General features: G+C 51.0%; 1 protein-coding gene across 1 annotated transcript in view; it reads left to right on the top strand.

Annotated features, from left to right (window-relative positions):
* The first annotated feature begins 3,618 nt into the window (after nt 1-3,618).
* The window catches only part of lingo3a (leucine rich repeat and Ig domain containing 3a), a 30,156-nt gene continuing 14,274 nt past the window's right edge, over nt 3,619-19,500 (top strand). Inside the window, exon 1 of the mRNA XM_030373167.1 lies at nt 3,619-4,116. The gene's annotated coding sequence lies outside the window, so the exon portion shown is untranslated. The remainder of the gene's footprint in view (nt 4,117-19,500) is intronic.

Here is a 19,500-nt window from a genome sequence, read left to right as displayed (position 1 = left end):
GTAAGAGATCTAAGTCCTCATGCCACTGATCCCAGGACCAGGTGAACCGCCAGCTCACTAAGACCCCCCCCCCCCCGGGCCGTCTCACAGGAGAGGGGCTGCAGCGAGCCCCGCGTGTCCACGGTGACATCAGTGCACCTGCATCGTGCAAACAGCAGGACGTAACATGGCAGGTTCAAGTGTTACTGAGCGGGCTTTGATAGCCTCGTCTGTCCCTCCTGTGGTCTCCACCTTCGTTTGGCACCTTCAGTGCAGCCGGGCTGGGCTGGTGTCTCTGACGGTGTCTCCTCCTTTCATGGCATGCCACAGAATAACATCCGGGAGACGGTAGTGAGCAGTCTGTTCTAGCTACAATTACCTGGGGAGCTCTGTCTGTCTGTCTGTGTGTGTGTGTGTGTGTGTGTGTGTGTGTGTGTGTGCATGAGTTCAAACCCCACCTCCAGGAAAGTAGTAAAGTTGTGGTGCTGTGGTTGTTTCGCCCACAGGGGGACTGAACAAAAAGCAGTGCTGGTGAAGATGGATCTCACTGTGTGCCACTTGGTCCCAGCTGGGGGGGGCTGGGAGGCTTTCTCGTCTGTTGAACAGCAGTGATGGCCAGAAAAAGTACCAACATGGCTGCCACTGCTACTATAGGAGCCTGTGTGTAGTCAGGATCTCTTCAAACATTTTGGTACTCAGAGGTGGAAAATAAACATTTTCCCATCTGGGATCCATGCAGTAGTGTCTTATCGTGGTTGATATTCTAGTTATTTTTATCTCCACCTCCATGGTATCTTAACGTGTTATCCCAACGCATTGCAAATAGCCCGGCATTCAGAGCGGATCGAGTGCAGGAGCAGAAAGACGATAGTGAGATGATTAAACATGATGGAATATTCCTCCCGCAATTCTTTCACATTCATCAACCCACCCACCTCTTCATCTAAAACCCTCACTCTTCCTCTGCTCTCTCGCTCCTCCAGCGTCTCCCTCCCTCTCCTTCTCTCGCTCCGACAGCAGTTTGATGCCGCTATCGCCTCAGTTACAGCCTGAGAATAATGACTTTAAGAAAAAAAGCTTCAATGAAATTTATGTGATACTTGCAGGTTATTGAACCATTTTCCATATCAATGTAATAAGGTTATATTCCACCGTATTATGCGTGTTCGGTGGATGATGATGTGCTTTTTTCGTCTTGGCGAGGACATTTTCCTGATTTTTGTTTCAGTTTATGATGTAAGATATGAGTCAGTATATCTGTGTGTTATCTTCCAAGGGGAAGCTCATATATGTATTTCGTTATTTGCATACAGTTACTCATGTCTGGGGGAACACTAGATTGTGTTTAAATTAGATGTTTCGAAAACAGAAAATCAACAGAAAACAATATTGATATTGCTGTTCCAACATTCCCCTGGTAGTTCATAGCTATTACGGCATTCAATAATGTGGGAAAATGAAACGCTGAATTCACTTGCTAAGGTTCAGGGCTCTTTTTTGAACAAAGGATATGATATAAGAAGTTTGTTGCACAGCATTCAGCGGCCTAATTGGGAACACTGGAAAGGCACAATAAATCCCAGTCGATCAAAAGTCACCAAACACCTGTAAACCTCTTTTATCCCCTGCCTCCATTGGATGGGCTTTAGATGATGATGCACGCAAGGCTCTTAATTTGAAAGATGAGGCGAGGTGCTCTTGGTTGATGCATCGCCTCTTGAGGAACTCTGGCAGGTAAGCAATACACTGTCACACATTTTATAGAAAGTGTTATCCACGAAATCCCCACCATCATTAATTCTCCGCTTTAACTTTATAGACGTCTTTAAAATGTTCCATCATGGTGATGGAGGAGAGAGAGAGAGAGCTCTTCTGATCGGTCAAACACTGAGCTCTCTAGGTGTGGCTATAATGCTATCTAGCTCTGGGATGCGGAGGATGGTAAGAAGGTGTTAGTCTTTGGCTGTCAGGCGTGTCTGGAACGAATCGCTAAGCCCAGGGAGGAGGTGCCTCCGTCTGCCTCTACAGCTCTTGTCTCCGCGAGGACACCCGGGACGCCTCAGTGTTCCCTGGGGATCCATCTCAGCCTTTAATGAATCGATGAATCATTCAGTCCTTGTGTGATGATGATGATGATCAATGATGATGAAGTTACCAGACCCCAAACTTAACTAGATGAGCGCACTGTCTGACATTAATGCTCAATTCGCAATCATCCGAAACACAAAAACAACTCTGTATTTGCATAAATATTTGCGGTCAATTTACCTGATGAATCATTCCATCGATTTACAGAATCGTAATCAATACATGTCCACTGATATGCATTATATATTTGACGGTATTTTTGTGAAGCAATTAACTATTCACGGCCCAGCACCCAACATTTCCCCCCAGAGCATTTCTTCTCTTATCCTCTAATCAATATCGTATCTACAGCGTAGCGTCGTACCGGGCCGATCAGTCGAGCTTTGATCGTCCCGAGATCAACGCGCTGACGACGTGGTGGTGGCTGTTTGTTGTTCTGCCGACTGAACTCTGGGGGTGAGGGAAGGTGCACGCTGCCTTCACCTGGCGCTGACTCTCTCCCCCGCCCCGGGCTGCCTGCTCATGCAGCGATCAGTGGCGCTGAGATACACAGAAGATGTGTGAGGCTGCCTGGAGGAAAGGTACACAGAACCCCCTCCTCCTCCTCCCCCTCCTCATCCGCCTCCTCCTCCCTATCCTCCTCTCCGTCTCCTCCTCCCCCCCCCCCCCTCCTCCTCGTCTCCTCCTCCTGCCCCCCCTCCCTCCTCATCCTCATCCCCCTCTTCATCCCCGTCCTACGCCTCTCTCTCCTCCTCCTCATCCTCCTCCTCCCCTTCCTCCTCCTCCTCCTCCTCCTCCTCCTCCTCCTCCTCCTCCTCCTCCTCCTCCTCCTCCTCCCCCCCCCCCCTCTTCCTCTCCTGCTCGGTCTGAGTCTTAGAAGCCAGTATGAAATTTGTGGGTTTCATCAACAGTGGTCAGGGACCGGGGGCAAGTGTTTGATCGGTTGAAGGTATGAAAAATACCTGTGAAGGTAATGGGGGTTATTATTTAAACTTATGATTTAGTGGTTGGTTTATGGGGTTCGTTTAGATGTTGTATTCGGCTGTTCGGGAACGGGGATTGTCTCGATATTATACAAATAATTCGAAAAAGTATTTTTGGGAATTCTCTCCCTTGTACACTTTTGAGAGGATCCCTAAGTGGTGGAATAGGCAGAAGTAGTAGTAGAGCTAGAGATAGACTGAGTGTTAGAGAATATGAGTTTGAGAAAGAGAGGGGGAGGCAGCAACAGTGCAGATGAGTGCTATTCTGAACAAAGCAGCGTTATGTCTCTCACACACCCACAGACACACACACATGCCTGATATGCACACATGCACGCACACACACACACACATGCCAAGCCTCAATGCATGATTGCCGAGATCCATTCGTACATACTATATTCTCGCACAGATTATACACACACACACACACACACACACACACACACACACACACACACACACACACACACACACACACACACACACACACACACTCTCGCGCTCCAGTAGCGCTGGCTGCTTCCCGCCCCCACCCCCTTCCCCCCCCCTCCCCAGCAAAACGCTGGAACAGGCACCTCTAGCCAGCATTACAACACAACACAGTGCAGAGAGAGAGAGAGAGAGAGAGACTGTGTTCCTCACTGCTTTCCTTTCCCTCTCTGCAGGGGCACACAGGGAGATATCTGATCCCCACCATAACATAGTAGGAAACGGCAAGAAAGAGAACGACACAGAGTGAGAAAGAGAGAGAGACCGACAGAGAGAGAGAGAGACCGAGAGAAGAAGAGAGAGAGAGGGAGGGAGGGAGAGCGAGGGGAGAGAACGTGAATGCAGTGTGAAGCCAGCTGTAGTTTCCGAGCGGAGGGGAAGCTGGTCGACCGGAGGCTGGTAGTGGGCGAGCCGTTGCTGTGCCTGTGCGTACCGTCAGGACATCGTATGCAGCCCTGGGAGAGCTGTGGAGGAGGTGCGTGGAGCAGCACAGCCCTGGTGCAGCCGAGACAGAAGCAGCAGCAGCACCAGGACAGTGAATGAGGAGGGAGCAACAGTCAAGTTCCCGTCCTGGGTAAGACAAGTTCCCTTCTTCTCTCTCTGCATGCACACAGACACACATGCACACATACATAAACATACAACAAATACACACGTGTGTTGTTACGTGCACATATACACGATTACGTGCACACATACTCGAGGTATACACCCTCAAACATACACGCATGCATCATGTGTGCACACACAGAGGCATTTGCACACACAGATGCATGCGCGAGCGAGCAAACACACACCGACACACTCACACACTCCAGTGTCTATGGATTGATTGAGTCACTTCAGCCTAATCTGTGATCAGAGGGCCACGCGTATCCAGCCCTAATCATGTCAGCGGTCGTCTTCAGTCTGGGAGCCGTCCTCTCCACGCCACATATTATCACCTGCCCCACGTACCCCTATCTCTGTATCTTTGTCCTCCTTATCCAAACCGCCTCTACCTCTCACCGAGCTGTCGCAGGCTGGGTCTTTCTGCCATTCTGTGTGTGTGTGTGTGTGTGTGTGTGTGTGTTGCTGCATCTCCATGTGTAATAGTGTATAATGTGTCTGTTTACGTGTGTGTCTTTGTGCATATGTGTCCATATGTTTGTGTGGGTGTTGGGACGATCTGTTTTTAAGTCTCATCCGAACAACATGACCACCACTGTCATCAGAATATACATCATCCCTGCCCAATCGATTAGGTGTTGCGTTTCGCTGCATAGTGCATAGGAGCCGGGTTGGATGGATGAGTTCAGTGATCCAGAAGGACAACCCCCTTCTCCAGCCCTCATGGTCTTCCTTGTCCGAGACCAGTGTGTGCCTGCGTACGTGACTCCACTCTGCTAGAACGCGCGCGTGTGTGTGTTCGTGTGTGTGTTCGTGTGTGTGTGTGTGTGTGTGTGTGTTCCGTCTCAACCTCTCAATCAGGTGTTAATGATAGCAGGTGAGGGGGGAGGAGGGGCAGGCGCCGTTCCGATCGATCCTGCAGTCATCCCAGCGTGAGCTGGTGTCTGAGAGACGTGACGCCTGCCACCGCTAACATCCCCGTGCTCGTTCCTCACGCCTCCCCTGCGCTCCTGCCATCGCTCCTGTGTTCCCCTGGTGTTTTCATTCCCTTTATCGCATTTGTTTTTTTGACTTCAGTTCTCTTACCTCGCTGATCTCCCTGTCGAAGATTCGCTACACAAAAGAACAACAGATTGACGGTATTATTTTCTGTCATTGTACGATGACATTCGACTTTGTGGCAATTGAATTGTTTTTTTAGTTACCTCATCGCCACGTCAATGATTTAAACAGTACTAAGAACAGTAAATGTTGTTCATGTATCACATTACATAAACAGCTACAGACTTAGAAAATATGCAAGTTTGACATATGTTTTGCAGTCTTTTAAATGGTTAAAATGTTCGTCAGCAAACAGAAAGCCTCCGTTTTTGGACACGCCATTTCCCTGCTTGTCGTACGGTCTGTGTCGGCCAAAGGGTTCGTACATCGCGATGTCACAAAACAGGGGTCGCCTCCATTTTGAAGATCTTTCATTTCAGGGGGAGGTTGTTGTTCTTGAAGCGACAGCGTTTCTCAGAAGTAGCAAAACAAAGTTTGCCTGAGCCTAGCTTACGGTATAGATCCGTTGATGCTGGATGTTCAGGTTCTCTCTCTCTCTCTCTCTCTCTCTCTCTCTCTCTCTCTCTCTCTCTCTCTCTCTCTCTCTCTCTCTCTCTCTCTCTCTCTCTCTCTCTCTCTCTCTCTCTCTCTCTCTCTCTCTCTGAAAATAGAAAACATCCCATGATGCATTCTGATGTTCGAGCCCTATAGAATATTACAGCAGCCCCTGACTGTCGTCGCTTCCGTTCGCGGGGGAGAAGAAGAATGATTTTGCCGATCATGAAGTTTCTTTCCACATTAAGAGCCCCCGCCGTGAGAGTTGGCCTCCCCGCCACAGCGCTGCTACTCATGCTAATGAAACGCCGCGCTGCAAGCCTTCTCAAACACAGGGCAGTAACTCACGCTAATTGGTTGGCGGCTAAACGTACCCGTCGGAACCGGGCTGTTGTAGCATGAAGCCGTCAGCTGGGCTCGATATTGACAAGACTGCGGCCGCCCGCTGCTAGTCTTTCTGCTGAGGTGATTTTTACGAGAGTAATAAAACTAGAGATGCATGGGCAGTGCTACAGGGCAGAGTCAAGCCGGGGGGGGCGGGGGGGCCCGGAGGGAGGGAGAGGGCGGGAGAGGGCAGAGGACGGTGTTGAGGTGGGGGGGTTGCGTGTATGCGATTGCTTGTCACTCACTGGTGGGGGAGGGGGAGAGGGGTGACTGTTTAATGCACGCTGCGTGGCAACTGGTCCTTTTAAAATGCCCGGCTGGACGTATCAGAGGAGGGAGACACAGGCCTAGCCTCCCTCCCTCCCTCCCTCCCCCCCCTCCCTCCCACCCACCCTGTGATAGACAGACAGATGGCCAGACAGACGGACGGACATTATTGCTATGTATATTGAGATGGTGGACATGCTGCACAAACCAGTGAGCATCTGCACATATTATTTTCAGAGAGAGAGAGAGAGAGAGCTAGATGTGTGTCTGTGTGTGTCTGTGTGTGTCTGTGTGTGTCTGTGTGTGTCTGTGTGTGGGCGTGGAACTGATGCGTGTATTCTCGGGTGTTGAATATTTGATCTTTGTAAGGTCAGCGTGGATTAAAGGTGTAATGAGCTCGCCCCGTGTTCCCACTACAACGGGGAGGAACATAGGAAGTCTTTCCTTGTTAGGGCGGCCCTGGCGGAGGCTTACCTCCACCGCCGCCTCTGAACTTCCTGTCCTCCACCGGGGCTTACGACGCCGGTCGGCTCAGGACGTTCTCAAAGGCGTGGCGGCGGTGGTTCAATGAGCCCCTGAAGCCCCTCCCCCTGGTATCAGCGACCGGAGGCACCGCGAGAAGAGCCCTGCGCTCCATTCTGTTTGCGGTCGGCGTAGCTCTGAGCTCTGGACGCCTCCCAGCCCGACTTTTCTTCAGATCTCTTTTTGGTATTTGGTTCTTCGTCTCTGTAAACGCATAACTCGTCCCAGACCCGGGGTCCAAACCCGCCACCCAGTCTGACTCTTTGACCTCGGCGTCAAAATAGAACGCTTGAAACGCCGGCTCTCGTCTCCGCTTGGCCGCCCCCCCTCCCCCCCTGCCGTGGAATAGATTTACACACACACACACACACACTGACAGACAGAGAGACACCCATCGCCTCAGGCAGAGGCAGTTCTATCGCAGCGGTCGTATTTTTAAAAGCGCATAAGCTGAGGACACACTCGAGTTGCATGCATCGTTCACGCTCGGCCGGCGCGGGCCAGGGGTCGTCTCTGTAGCGGCGCCCCTCAGGGCGCGTTGTCTCCGCGTCGTCGGTGTTTGCACCCGTGAATTGAACCTGGGGAAGCAGCTCCAGCTTCAGGACCGAGACACCCTCAATGAGTTTAAAGCTGTTGGGAGATGAAGTCGGACTCGGATAATGTCCTGCAGTGTTAATGGGGCTCGCTCCGGACAGGAGACGTGCCAATCACCCACGAGGTCCGTGGTGGCGAACACACCGGGGGACACACCCAGGCATAAACACACCAGCATGCACACGCACACGCATGCACGCACTAATGCATGCCAGCCTCCACCTACAGGCTGTTTGGAAAAGACAGCTGGGCATCCTTGAGATAAATGATGTGGCTCGTAATTGGCCGATTTTAACTTCCTGTTGAAGTACACAGGTTCGATTGAATATGTTCCCATAGTAACCGAAAAGAGATTTCTTTTTAATCACGTATATAAAATCACAGGCAGAGCGGAGACATAATGCACATATTGACCTATAATTCCCCTTTAATTGCAGGAATGAGTTCCTGGTTAAATGAGGCATAAGCACTGCAGGCATACATTCCCCCATATATGCTGAACACATTCCTGTAGCTAGCCGCACAACACCGCAATATTCTCTTTGCGTAATCCTTACTGGATACTGGGATCTTAAAAAGTGGTGCAATGTTCCGTCTTTTGAACCAGCAACCGTCCCGTTCTCATTGAAGCCTGGCGCCTGGGTCTGACACAGTTAACGTCTACTTCACATCGGGTCCGTCAGTGGATCTCAGACGATCTCACAGCGTCTGGTTTCATGCAGGGGCGGTTTACAGCATCCGGGCCGAGCCTGCCTGCGTCTCCGTCAGCTGTTTTCTCGTGGATGAAGAGCCACTTAGACCGGGATTAATTATGCGACCGAATTAGCGCTTGCGATAGAAGCAAAGCTAGGCACACAAAAGCGTACTTACAAGATCTTCTTTTGAAAGAAATACTCATTTGGTAATTCATATCCGTGGCAGTGACCCATTTCACATTTTTTCATTTGATCTTCATGCTTGCATAAACGCTCAGTCAGTCTTGTGATTGGTCTCCTCTACACGTCTCGCCTCGTACTACCATGAACTCCTCTGTGTTTATTCTACACATCAGAGACCCGTCCCCTTAAGCCAGTTTTTCCGCCTTTACTTCCTTTCATCAGAAAACAGACGATCACTTGATCAGTTCCGTTTAGTGGAGGCGAAGGATGCAAAGGGCCGCAGATGAAACCGACTCAGAGAGTTATTCTGCTCCCTGTTTCATGTTACTTCGATTATTCCCTTCGAGGTCCCCTTTTATTGGATTCTTTTGTGCTTTCGCTTTTTAATACTTTTTTTTTAAATTTCTTTTATGAATTACTTTTGTTCCGAAATCGTTCTTCTTCGCTCATGAATTCGTTATTTTCTTTGCCTTTCAAGCAGAGCAGGGAATGATTTACCCCCCCTCTACAGAAGTAGGGTGCTAGGGGAACCCCACCCGCTGGGTGTCACGCCAAGCGCCAGCCATCCTTAGCGCCTCGCTTTTACAGAAAGTGACAGCTTGGTTCCTTGGGCTGCCATAAAACATAATGATACAAAACTGCACTGGCGTTCCTCGGCTCTCATGATGCTGAGGCCTGGATTCTGCTCCCGGGTTTGAAGAAGCAAAGTCGTCTCAGACAGATGATTTGTGATCATTCTCGGACAAAGTCCTTTGTCAACCTGTGTTGTCAAGATGTTATAATTACTGTGCATAAAAACAAATACATATACAGTATATGCAGTTTGAAAATACGAATTATTCCTTAGTGCCGTTCTATTTTAGGGAACGCTTATATGTTTAGGCGCACAAGATGGTTGTCAATGCCCAAGGCAAAATCCTTGAATCGTTTTAACTTATTCGTCTGTCTGTCTGTGTGTGTGTGTGTGTGTGTGTGTGTGTACTGTATGTGTGTGTGTGTGTGTGTACTTGAGAAATACAGTGACAGATGGATGTGAGGAGGTTGTACTTGACAGCCCGTTGTTCATCTCCTCCTCCTCCTGCTCCTCCTCTCCTTGGCTCTTCCATGGGGAGCATATGGATGGAGCTTGCCTGTCAGAGCTGCTTGATCAGCGCGGATCCTCTGCTTTGAACTGAGCTCTGTGGCCGCTGACTGCTGCTTTGTATCGGAGAGGGGGGGGCAGGGCAGTGCTGTGGATGGCTCCGGAGAAAACCGAAAACCTAAATAAAAGATAAGCTTCTGTTGGCTCTCCGAGATGCATGGTCTACACATCGTCCCGTTCCTTTTCCTTTTTGTCTGCACGTTTTCGTCGCCGCCGTTTCTTGCCTCTGCTGCGCACATATCTGTGTGTGTCAGTACGCATCTGAGTCAGGGGCCTTGCCTTTCTGTGTGTGTGTGTGTGTGTGTCTGGATGCCTGTGTGTGTGCTTGTGTATGCTTGTGTGTGTGTGTGTGTCTGTGCAGATGCATGTTTGTGTATGCAAGTGCGTGCATTATCCCGACTACATGTCGCTGAGGTATCCCTCCAGGTGGCTTCTCTCCGTGTGACGGGCATTCTGTCTGCCGGGGTGGGGGGGGGGGGGGGGGTCTGGGGTGGGTGAGCTGCGGTGGCAGCTGGGAGGGCCAAATGCCCAGACTTGAGGAGATGCGATGAAGGTCTCGTCGTGGCATCTGAAGTAATGGCGGCGCACCAGCGCGTCTCGTCTTCGCACCGCGGCGTCGCCCTCAGATTCATTATTCAGCCCTCCTGCGCTCTGAAATCTTATTTACATTTTTACTTTTTAATACCGCCGTGATAGGAGCGTCACGACTGGGCCGGGCGCGGCTGGCAGTGAGCTGTCGGAACGCGTTCAATCGCTGCGACGCAACACGCAGCGCCGCCCCTCCTGGGTCATTAGTTTAATATTTCAAAGATTTTTTTTTGCTCTCTTCTTCTTATGTCTCTTTCTCTTTCTTCCTTTCACTCCCTCTTCTTTTTAACGTTCTCTAACTCTCCTCTTTTTAACTCTCTCTCTCTCTCTCGCCTCTTTAACTGTCTCTCTTTTATGTCTCTTTTATGTCTCTCTCTCTTGCACTTTTCTTACTCTCTTTCTCTCTGTCTCTCTGTCTCTCTCTCTGCCTCTCTGCCTGTTCTCACATTGTGAGAACAGGAAGTGAAGCACTCATGAAGTGAAGCACTCATGTTGAGCGGATTTGCTGTTAGGAAACCAGTTTGGTGCTATCTTCACTGGTGTGGCATGGGGGCAGGTCAGCCCGGTGTGTCTTCAGAGATCATGATGAACAGACCAACGTGCAGTTCCTCTAACGGCCATGAGGGGTCTGGTGGGAGGATGATGAAGAATGATCCGTCATCGTTCATTCTCGTTACACAAAGCCAATGCTAACTATGTGTTGAGCGGTTATTTTGGCTAGCTAATCTTCATAATAAGTACTTTGCGAGGCCCTGTTGACAGGTCTATTTCATTAAAAGGTTGTTTTGGATGAAATATTAATGAGTGCTCCCAGTGCTGGATGTGTTGGTTTGTTTTGGTGTGGAGAAACAGGCGGTCAGAAGCGTGTGCTTGTCAGAATAAACATTTTCAAAATACCCTGTAAAAAATTAGCATTACTGTCACAATACAGTATTGTTTTCTTTGTGTCTGGGGGTGTGTCTGTGTGTGTGTGTGTGTGTGTGTGTTTTAAGTTAGCCAGCATTCAGTTTTGAATTCAGTCACAATAGATTTGGGCCTGGCTGTCATGGCACATCAAGCGCCCCATCAAGTGCAGAAGGCTGTAGCAGCCCCAGATACAGTCATGTCTTATTCAGCATCGTAAAAAAAGAGCTCCTTATAGGAAACCCCCATTGTAGCTAAAGTCAATCCATACTGTACAGCTGCTTTCTCCGGATGCTCCTCAGGTAATTGGATCATTTCAGTCCTCCCTGTGCAGTGCTTGTTATTATTGGATGCCGTCGACCGCATCAAAAGGTGTCGAGCACAGACGAGACGCTTCCTTCTGGATGTTCCTTTTTCAGAAGTGGATGCTGGACGAAGACACAGAGAGACCAGTTGTCTTGCTCCTTGAGCCGCCTCTTGTCTGCCTCGTCATCCTCCACCACCTCTTCCTCCTCCTCAGTGCCCCCTGATCCCTCCTCATCCTCTTCCTCCTCCTCCTCCTCCTCCTACAGCCCCCTGCTCCCTCCTCCTCCTCTTCCTCCTCCTCCTCACAGCCTCCTGTTCCCTCCTCCTCTTCCTCCCGGCTCCATCCTCCTCCTCCTCACAGCTCCCTCCTCCGCCTCCTCCCAGCTCCATCCTCCTCCTCACAGCTCCATCCTCATCCTCCTCTTCCTCCTCCTCCGCCTCCTCCCAGCTCCATCCTCCTCCTCACAGCTCCATCCTCATCCTCCTCTTCCTCCTCCTCCTCCTCCCAGCTCCATCCTCCTCCTCACAGCTCCATCTTCCTCCTCCTCCTCCTCCTCCTCCTCCTCCTCCTCCTCCTCCTCCTCCTCCTCCTCACAGCTCCATCCTCCTCCTCACAGCTCCATCCTCCTCCTCCTCCTCCTCCTCCTCCTCACAGCTCCATCCTCCTCTTCCCCCTGGACGTCTTTCAGGCTGAGTCACCCTTGCTCCCCCCTCCCTCCCCCCTCCCTCCCTCCTCCCCCTCCCTGCTGATCCTCTGGTGATCTGCATGACTTTGACTCTGTCTGTTTACTTAAGCCGGGGTCAGGCTGCACCATGTTTTCAATCTGACGCAATCACCAAACGACATTCGGTGACTGACTCGCCGGGCGAGAATGTTGCAGTCTGGGCTGCGCTCGCACATAACAACCGTAGTCTCTGGGGGGGAGCGGACGGACACAGGGTCGTGCTCTCCACACCCCCTCGAGAGTGGATGCTCCCACGATGTTTGGACTCCATATCAAATTCAACACACAAACGGGGAGCTCGCTCGTGGGGTCATTTGTGCAACCTTAGAACACAGAAACAAAGAATACTGTTAAGCTCCGTCCGTCGCGTCCACTGTCGCTACCTTGTCTTTCATGTTGCCCTGTCTACCTCGTATAGGTTTGCTCATGTTTCCTCCTTCAGATTTGTTTCTCTGACCCCCACACACCATATGCTCATTAAAAGTCTCGCCACTACAAACCTGCAACACGCCGACTGGAATCGTAGAGAAAGACTGGCGTCTTTCACTCACTCATACATTACTTATCAGGGGTTCCGTCTCGAAATTTGGAATCAGCCTGTCTTAGGGTAGTGTTTCCCTAGCTTAAGGGGTCTTCTTTCTATTGGCTGGCGTTTACATTGCGTTTCAAGCATCCATGAGCTGTAGACTTCAAATGAGTACTATAGAATCGTTTTTGCACTTACTCTTGTTTACTACGATGTTGACAGTGATGTGCGCACATTCCCTCATCGCCCTTCATCTCTTGACTCTCTCTCTTGAAGGATCTCCGTTGCTCCCCATCTGGTAATATCTCTCCAATACGTCTGCCTATTGACAAATTTAATTATGGCATGAGTGTTTCTATGTGAACAAATGAAGTCACGATTGTAACCCTCCCTCTTTGGTATTCAATAGGCAAATGTAATAACAAAGTACAATGAATTAATTCCTTTCCCAAGCGACCACTGATCTAGTTTCAAAGGCTTTTATTTGCTCATTCGCGGCCAACTCATTGAATGCTGACTCCAAGACTCGGTTTCTAATAATGTGCAGAACAATTCATCAACAGCTAATTGCTGCTAATGTGCCAAGTTCTACTCCTCCTCGGTCTGAGCACAGGACAGACCGTGTGCCAGTTATGTGGCTTTCTTGCTATACCAATTGAATCCTCTGTCTTTCCGAAAGTCACACTTTACGGTAATTAATTACGTGTTTCCGAACTCCCTAATGTCTGACATTAGGGACATTAGGCTCATTCCCCACCGCTTGTCTGGTGGGGAATGAGGAAAACAAGCAGAAAAACACACTTGTGGCGTTGCCTGTTTTTAACAATATCATTCACTGTAATCACTCAATTCTCCGTTCGAGTGTGCCGTCTAACACAACAGCAAGGGAATTCGATTTCCATTTTTTCCCCACATCTCTTTCTAATTAGTTCCAAATGTATCTAGGAACAATTGTAATGTTAAGTACTCTTTGTGAACTTGCAATTCATCCTATCTGCTTGCCTGCCTCTGTCTTGTCTCTCTGTTTGCCTGCCTGTCTTTCTGTCTGTCTGCCTGCTTGCCTGTCTTTCTGTCTGCCTGTGTCCGTCTCGCTGTCTGTCTGCAGCAGTACTGTGGCAGGGTGGTAGTTGGTAAGCACTGCCGCTCCACACAGAATCATCACGAGATTAGAGAGTTGGGGACCATGAAGTAGGCCAAATAAAACTTGGCCGAGATGAGATTTGGAATCACACAGTAAAACATAGACTAAGCTGCACGGGCCAGTGCAATTCATTACGCCTTCCTGGTTCTGTTCTGTAAGCCAGCAGCACCCCTCCTTCGCATGGGACTGCATGTGTGTCCATTGGGGGAACACTTGTAGTTAGTTATTTTCCCCTCTCTCACAGAGTACTGATTCAATAGAGAGCGAATCCCCATTGTCTCAGGCACCAGTGTGATGGAGTGGACTTTTACTCTAGCATCCTCATTAATAATGGACAGCGGCAGGGCCGCGGTGATAGAGAGGGAACGAGTGAGAGACTGCGAGTGGGTCACGTTGTCTTAACAGTGCGGGGCTGACGTTGAGGGTCTGGGCGAGAGTGAACAAGCGTTCTGAGCTAAGCGTCTTGCCACCTAGAGTGAAATTACAATTAACGTCATACTTTATGGATCCTTATTTATTGATGTGTTGAGGTCATCACATCATGTTTTCCCAATGATTTCCTGCCCTTGATGGTGCCTGACCAAATATGCCTCTTCTGGCATGAATGCATGAAAACATCAATAGATGGGAGTCTTTCTATAAGTGATGAGATGCGAGCACACATTATTTATCCCCAGAGGAAGATGCAGATGCTGCTGACACTCAAACATGCTTCTCTTTAGCATATATATGTAGATACTGTTGCGTCTGGAGACTTGGCTCTACGTCGGGAAGCGACATCTCAGATTTGCACGGTGTCAGATGTTTAGTGAAGTGCTTTACGCACACGCATGTGACTGACGTTATTTCATATGAATATCATTTAGATCAGCCTGTAAAATATTAAACCATACCAAGCCATCAAGGGCTAGAATAGCATAGCTGTTCTTCTCCGTCTCCATTTCTCTCCAAAGTCTGCTTCTGTGTGAATAAACCATTTTATCCGTCAGTCAGTCTGTCTGTCTGTCTGTCTGTCTCTCTGTCTGTCTGTCCCTCTGCCTGTCAGCCTTTGTTGCGTCCGCCTGTCTGCGGTGTCATCTTGTCTTTGTGTCTGTCTTTCCTTCTATTCATCCGCTCATCCTCCACTGCATCTCTCTGTAGTCATGTCATATGATTCTGCCGCTCGCTCTCCCTCTCTCAACCCTCTCTCTCTCTCTCTCTCTCTCGCTCTCGCTCTCCCTCCCCCCTCTCCCCTTCCCCTCCCCACCTTTACTTAAGTTCTCCCTCAGGTTTCCCTTTTCTCTTTCTCAGCCACTTCGACCCCGTCTCCCCCTCTCCCACCCCCCCCATCTCTCCCTCCCTCCCACCGCCCCCGTCCTCTCCTTCCCTCTAACCGCCCCCTCCTCTCCCCCTCCTCTCCCTCTCCCACCCCCCCGCCCCCTCCTCTTCCTCTCCCAACGCGCCCTTCAATATACTCCTACTCCTCTCTCTGTAAGCGTCCTCTTCCTCACTCCCTCCTTCACCACTTCTCTCTCTCTCTCTCTCTCTCTCTGGACCCCCCATAGGCCGCTGCTGAGCCTGTCACAGGGCCCTGTGGTGCTGGCGACAGCCAAAGTCACCCCCACCGTGGGTGTCGACACTCAGCGTCCGACAACTTGGGGGGGGTGGGGGGGGTCTGGTGGGAAGCTTGAGGGCTCCGCATGTTCTGTGACCTTGTGATGCTTCCACTTTGTGTAGTGACCACCGCCACCACTAAAATAGCCTCCCACGTCGCTGGCTCCATCTTACGACGCCCTCGTTCCCCCGGCTCCCTGATGCAGCGGTGGAAGCGTTGGATCTTCCCAAGTCGGCTATTTTAATCTCGTACGAAAACATGGATCAGTTGCTCTGCTACTGGAGTGTTGGTGTGATTTTCTTGAAGTTAAGATGTTCATTACGTGCGTCACAATCAGCCAACAACCTTAGCAGCCATAACCTTCATATACGGTGCTTTGTGTATAAATGCGTACCCTCGGATGGTGTGTTTGTGTATCTAAAGAGGTGCTTCAGTGTGGATTTTCTCCCGGTTGCTCTTCAGGTTGGCTTGAGGCATCTCCTTTAGTGAGCGGAAACATGGCAGCGATGTTAATGAGCGCCTTCAGCTAAACAACCCACGTTAGCGTGCTTTAGCGGCGCACGGCCTAACCGCGCCTGCGCCATCTCCTCGGAGGTCTCAGCGGAGAGCCCAGAGAGCACACGTTGTACAGCGCCTGACTCAACCAATCCCACACCGGCTTGTCTCTTATCATCGCCCGCGACTCCTACTACTACTTGCACATCGTCCTTTACTCCCCGACGCTAATACCACCGAGCGCGCTCTCCGTGGGGAGCGTTCACGGGTCAGGCGGTAGATGGGGGAGCCGTGCCTCGCGGGGCGACTTCTGTTCAAGGGGTTGATTACACGGGCAGAACTTTCTCCACGGCGCGGCTGTCGACTTATGAATTATGAATGGGCGTGAATCCGACGCAGGGGCGGCGGCCGGACCTGGGGACTTACTTTCTATTCAACACTCGTCGCCGGCCCCCCACCGCCCTCGGCCGACTCGTCTCGCTCGCCTGCCTTCCCTCCCACGGGATCCCGGGGTACGCGTTAGATTGCCTCCTGAAACTCGAGCCCCTGGCCCCATGATATGAAATGTTTAAGAAATGAATCTCTTTGGATATGCCCCCGAAACCACATTGTCCGTGGCTCCAGTGTCTCGCGCCCCCTCTCTGCTCTCTCTCTACGCTGGGACGTTGGGGGCATTAGGTTTGTGTTCTGACCCCGGCCCACTCTTGCTTTTAGTCTTCTCTTTAGCGCAGATAGGTCTCCTGTTTTAAGTGCGGGCGTTGCTGACTGCAGGTGACTCGTTGGTATGCGGCGGGTTACCTAACAGAACTGATGAATGCAAGCCGTATAGGAAGAGGATGTCTTTAATGATGCCACGGAGAAGGACATGGATCGCCCCAGGCTCCGGGAAGGATCAGACCGGGTCTGAGTGAAGTGGGCTTGTAACGGGGTCCTCTCGTGTGCCTATCCACGGAGACCAATAAGGGCAAACATGAGACGGAGAAAAGTAATGCTGCTCTACAAAAACCCTTTGGACCGTGTATTGAAAAGAAGTTATTTTCTTCTCTCGTCCATGATTCATCAGGTTCCCAGTTTTCCCTCGTCTCTTACGTTCGGGCGCAAAGGTTAAAAATCTGAGCACATTTTCGTAGATATCCTGTGACTGTGGAGCAAGAAGACGCCAGGAATAGTTCATCCACCCACATGACAACAAAGTTACTCAGGTACCTTTCGGACCATTTCGTGCTTGGCTCGACTCCATCGGCCGAAGCCTTTCTGGCTGGTTCTTATTGGAGGCTGTATGTCCTGCCTCAACCAATCATTGTCAGCCATAAAGTATACAGCAACATATTATGCGTTATGAAGTCTAACACGTTTAGGCTGCCGAGGGTTACGTCTTTCTAAGCACACACTCGGGGACTGTGACAGGAATAGTGTCTTGAGGCAAGGACCTGGAGACATGGTTGTAATTGATGGTGAATCTACAGCAGCCCCTGATCTGTCCTTGAGCAAGGCATTGATTGATCTCCACTCCAGGGGGTTGCCGCACCGAGTGAGTTACTGTGCTGCGACATCTTGTGTGTGCGTGTGCGTGCGTGCATGCGTGCGTGCGCGTGTGCCCGTCCTGTCCTTTTTTGAAGATAGCGATGTACATTTTGACTGAATTTGAGCGTTCCCCTGTGTGCGTGGTTCTGTGTGTTTGTGTGTATCATCAGATAATGTAGTGGAAATGGTTCCCAGATGAAGGCACGTCCCGGCCTCAGCCCCCTGAGTATGCTAATGTGAATGAAGAGGGCAGGAGAGTGGCCAGCAGGCATCACAAATACCCAGGCTGAAATGATGGCTGGTGACAGGGCAGAAAGGCCAGCCAAGCAGTACGGAACTGCCAAGAGAGATCTCTCCCCCCGCCCACACACACGCACGCAGGCACACACGCACGCGCGCACGTGCGCGCACCTCCCGTGTGTGGGAGATGTATCCGTGCCCCCGAGCGTTTCGCTGAGATTATAAAACTCACAAGATGGTGGTGCAAAGGATTCCACTTTTAATTGGGGGATTTGGGTTTTATGGGGGATCTGCCCTTCCAGGGTGGACGTTAATGATAAAGTCCAGGCTCTCGTTAATGTGTGGGGTTTGATTTTTCGAGTGATTTAATCAACAGAGATAACAGAAGGGGCACAAGGATTTCCAACAACCTAGGATCTAATATTTCCTTTCGGTATTACAAATGAATAAGGGGCTAAATGAACCCTCAAAGAGATATCACTGTTGGAAGATGTATTTGATACTGTCACATTTCTTTCTTTCATTTAGTGTATGTGATGAATTGTTGAAGTGAGCCATTGAGCTGACTGGATGGTTTCACAGCGGCTCTGCTGGTCCACTTGAGTCCTAATGGAAGTAGACAGTGTGTTGTGTCATGCCCACTTCCCGTTGTGTCCGGCACTCTGAGGCCATCACGGCTCAGCAGCCCACAGAGAGACACCCACCTGTGGGTCACTGTCTGACAAACGGTGGGTCAAAGGATCCAGCTCTTCCAGGAAACATCCATTATCCCCAACCGAAAAAATCCCTCTTTGGGCTAAGCTTTGGTAGCTGAGCTCTCACACGTTATGAAGAACGCTGAATGTGTTCTAAAAGGAATATACGTTTCAATCATTCTTTCGACATCAGCATAAAATTCTGTCCTGTTTAAAGTGAAGACATGAAAGCGTCGTGCTCTGAGTCAAAGCGGTCCATCATTTTTGCACGCCCCATCCTCCCTGCTAACCCTTTATCTCCAGCCTGCTGCACATGTGGAGGAGCTGGAGCCACATGGAGGGAGACAGCGTAGAGGGGGGGAGAGAGAGACAGTAGGGGCGAGGCACGAAGGGAGAGTAGGGGGGAGTCGAGGCATGGAGGGAGACAGCGTAGAGGGGGGGAGAGAGACAGTAGGGGCGAGGCACGAAGGGAGGGTAGGGGGGAGTCGAGGCATGGAGGGAGACAGCGTAGAGGGGGGGGAGAGAGACAGTAGGGGCGAGGCACGAAGGGAGGGTAGGGGGGAGTCGAGGCATGGAGGGAGACGGCGTAGGGGGGGAGAGAGACGGTAGGGGAGAGGCACGAAGAGAGAGAGTAGGGGGAAGTCGAGGCATGGGGAGAGACAGGGTAGGGGGGGGAGAGACGGTAGGGGGGGAGGCATGGAGAGACACAGTAGGGGGGAGGCATGGAGAGACACAGTAGGGGGGGAGGCATGGAGAGAGACAGCGTAGGGGGGAGTCAAGGCATGGAGAAAGACGGCGTAGGGGGGAGTCGAGGCAAGGAGAGACGGTGTCGGGGGGGAGGCACGGAGAGAGAGAGTAGGGGGGAGTCGATGCACCGAGACAGTGGGGTAGGCAGGGCGAGAGACAGCGGAGGGGGGGAGAGACAGTGTGGGGGGGGGGGGGGAGTCTAGGGAGAGAGACAGTGTGGGGGGGGGGGAGTCTAGGGAGAGAGACAGTGTGGGGGGGGGGAGTCTAGGGAGAGAGACAGTGTAGGGGGGAGTCTAGGGAGAGAGACGGTGTAGGGGGGAGTCTAGGGAGAGAGACGGTGTAGGGGGGAGTCTAGGGAGAGAGACGGCGTAGGGGGGAGTCTAGGGAGAGAGACGGTGTAGGGGGGAGTCTAGGGAGAGAGACGGTGTAGGGGGGAGTCTAGGGAGAGAGACAGTGTAGGGGGGAGTCTAGGGAGAGAGCCAG

This window comes from Gadus morhua, chromosome 12, assembly GCF_902167405.1.
Source record: "Gadus morhua chromosome 12, gadMor3.0, whole genome shotgun sequence".
NCBI lineage: Eukaryota > Metazoa > Chordata > Actinopteri > Gadiformes > Gadidae > Gadus > Gadus morhua.
The sequence above is the reverse complement of the archived record's forward strand: the minus strand, read 5'-3'. Positions and strand labels throughout refer to the sequence as shown.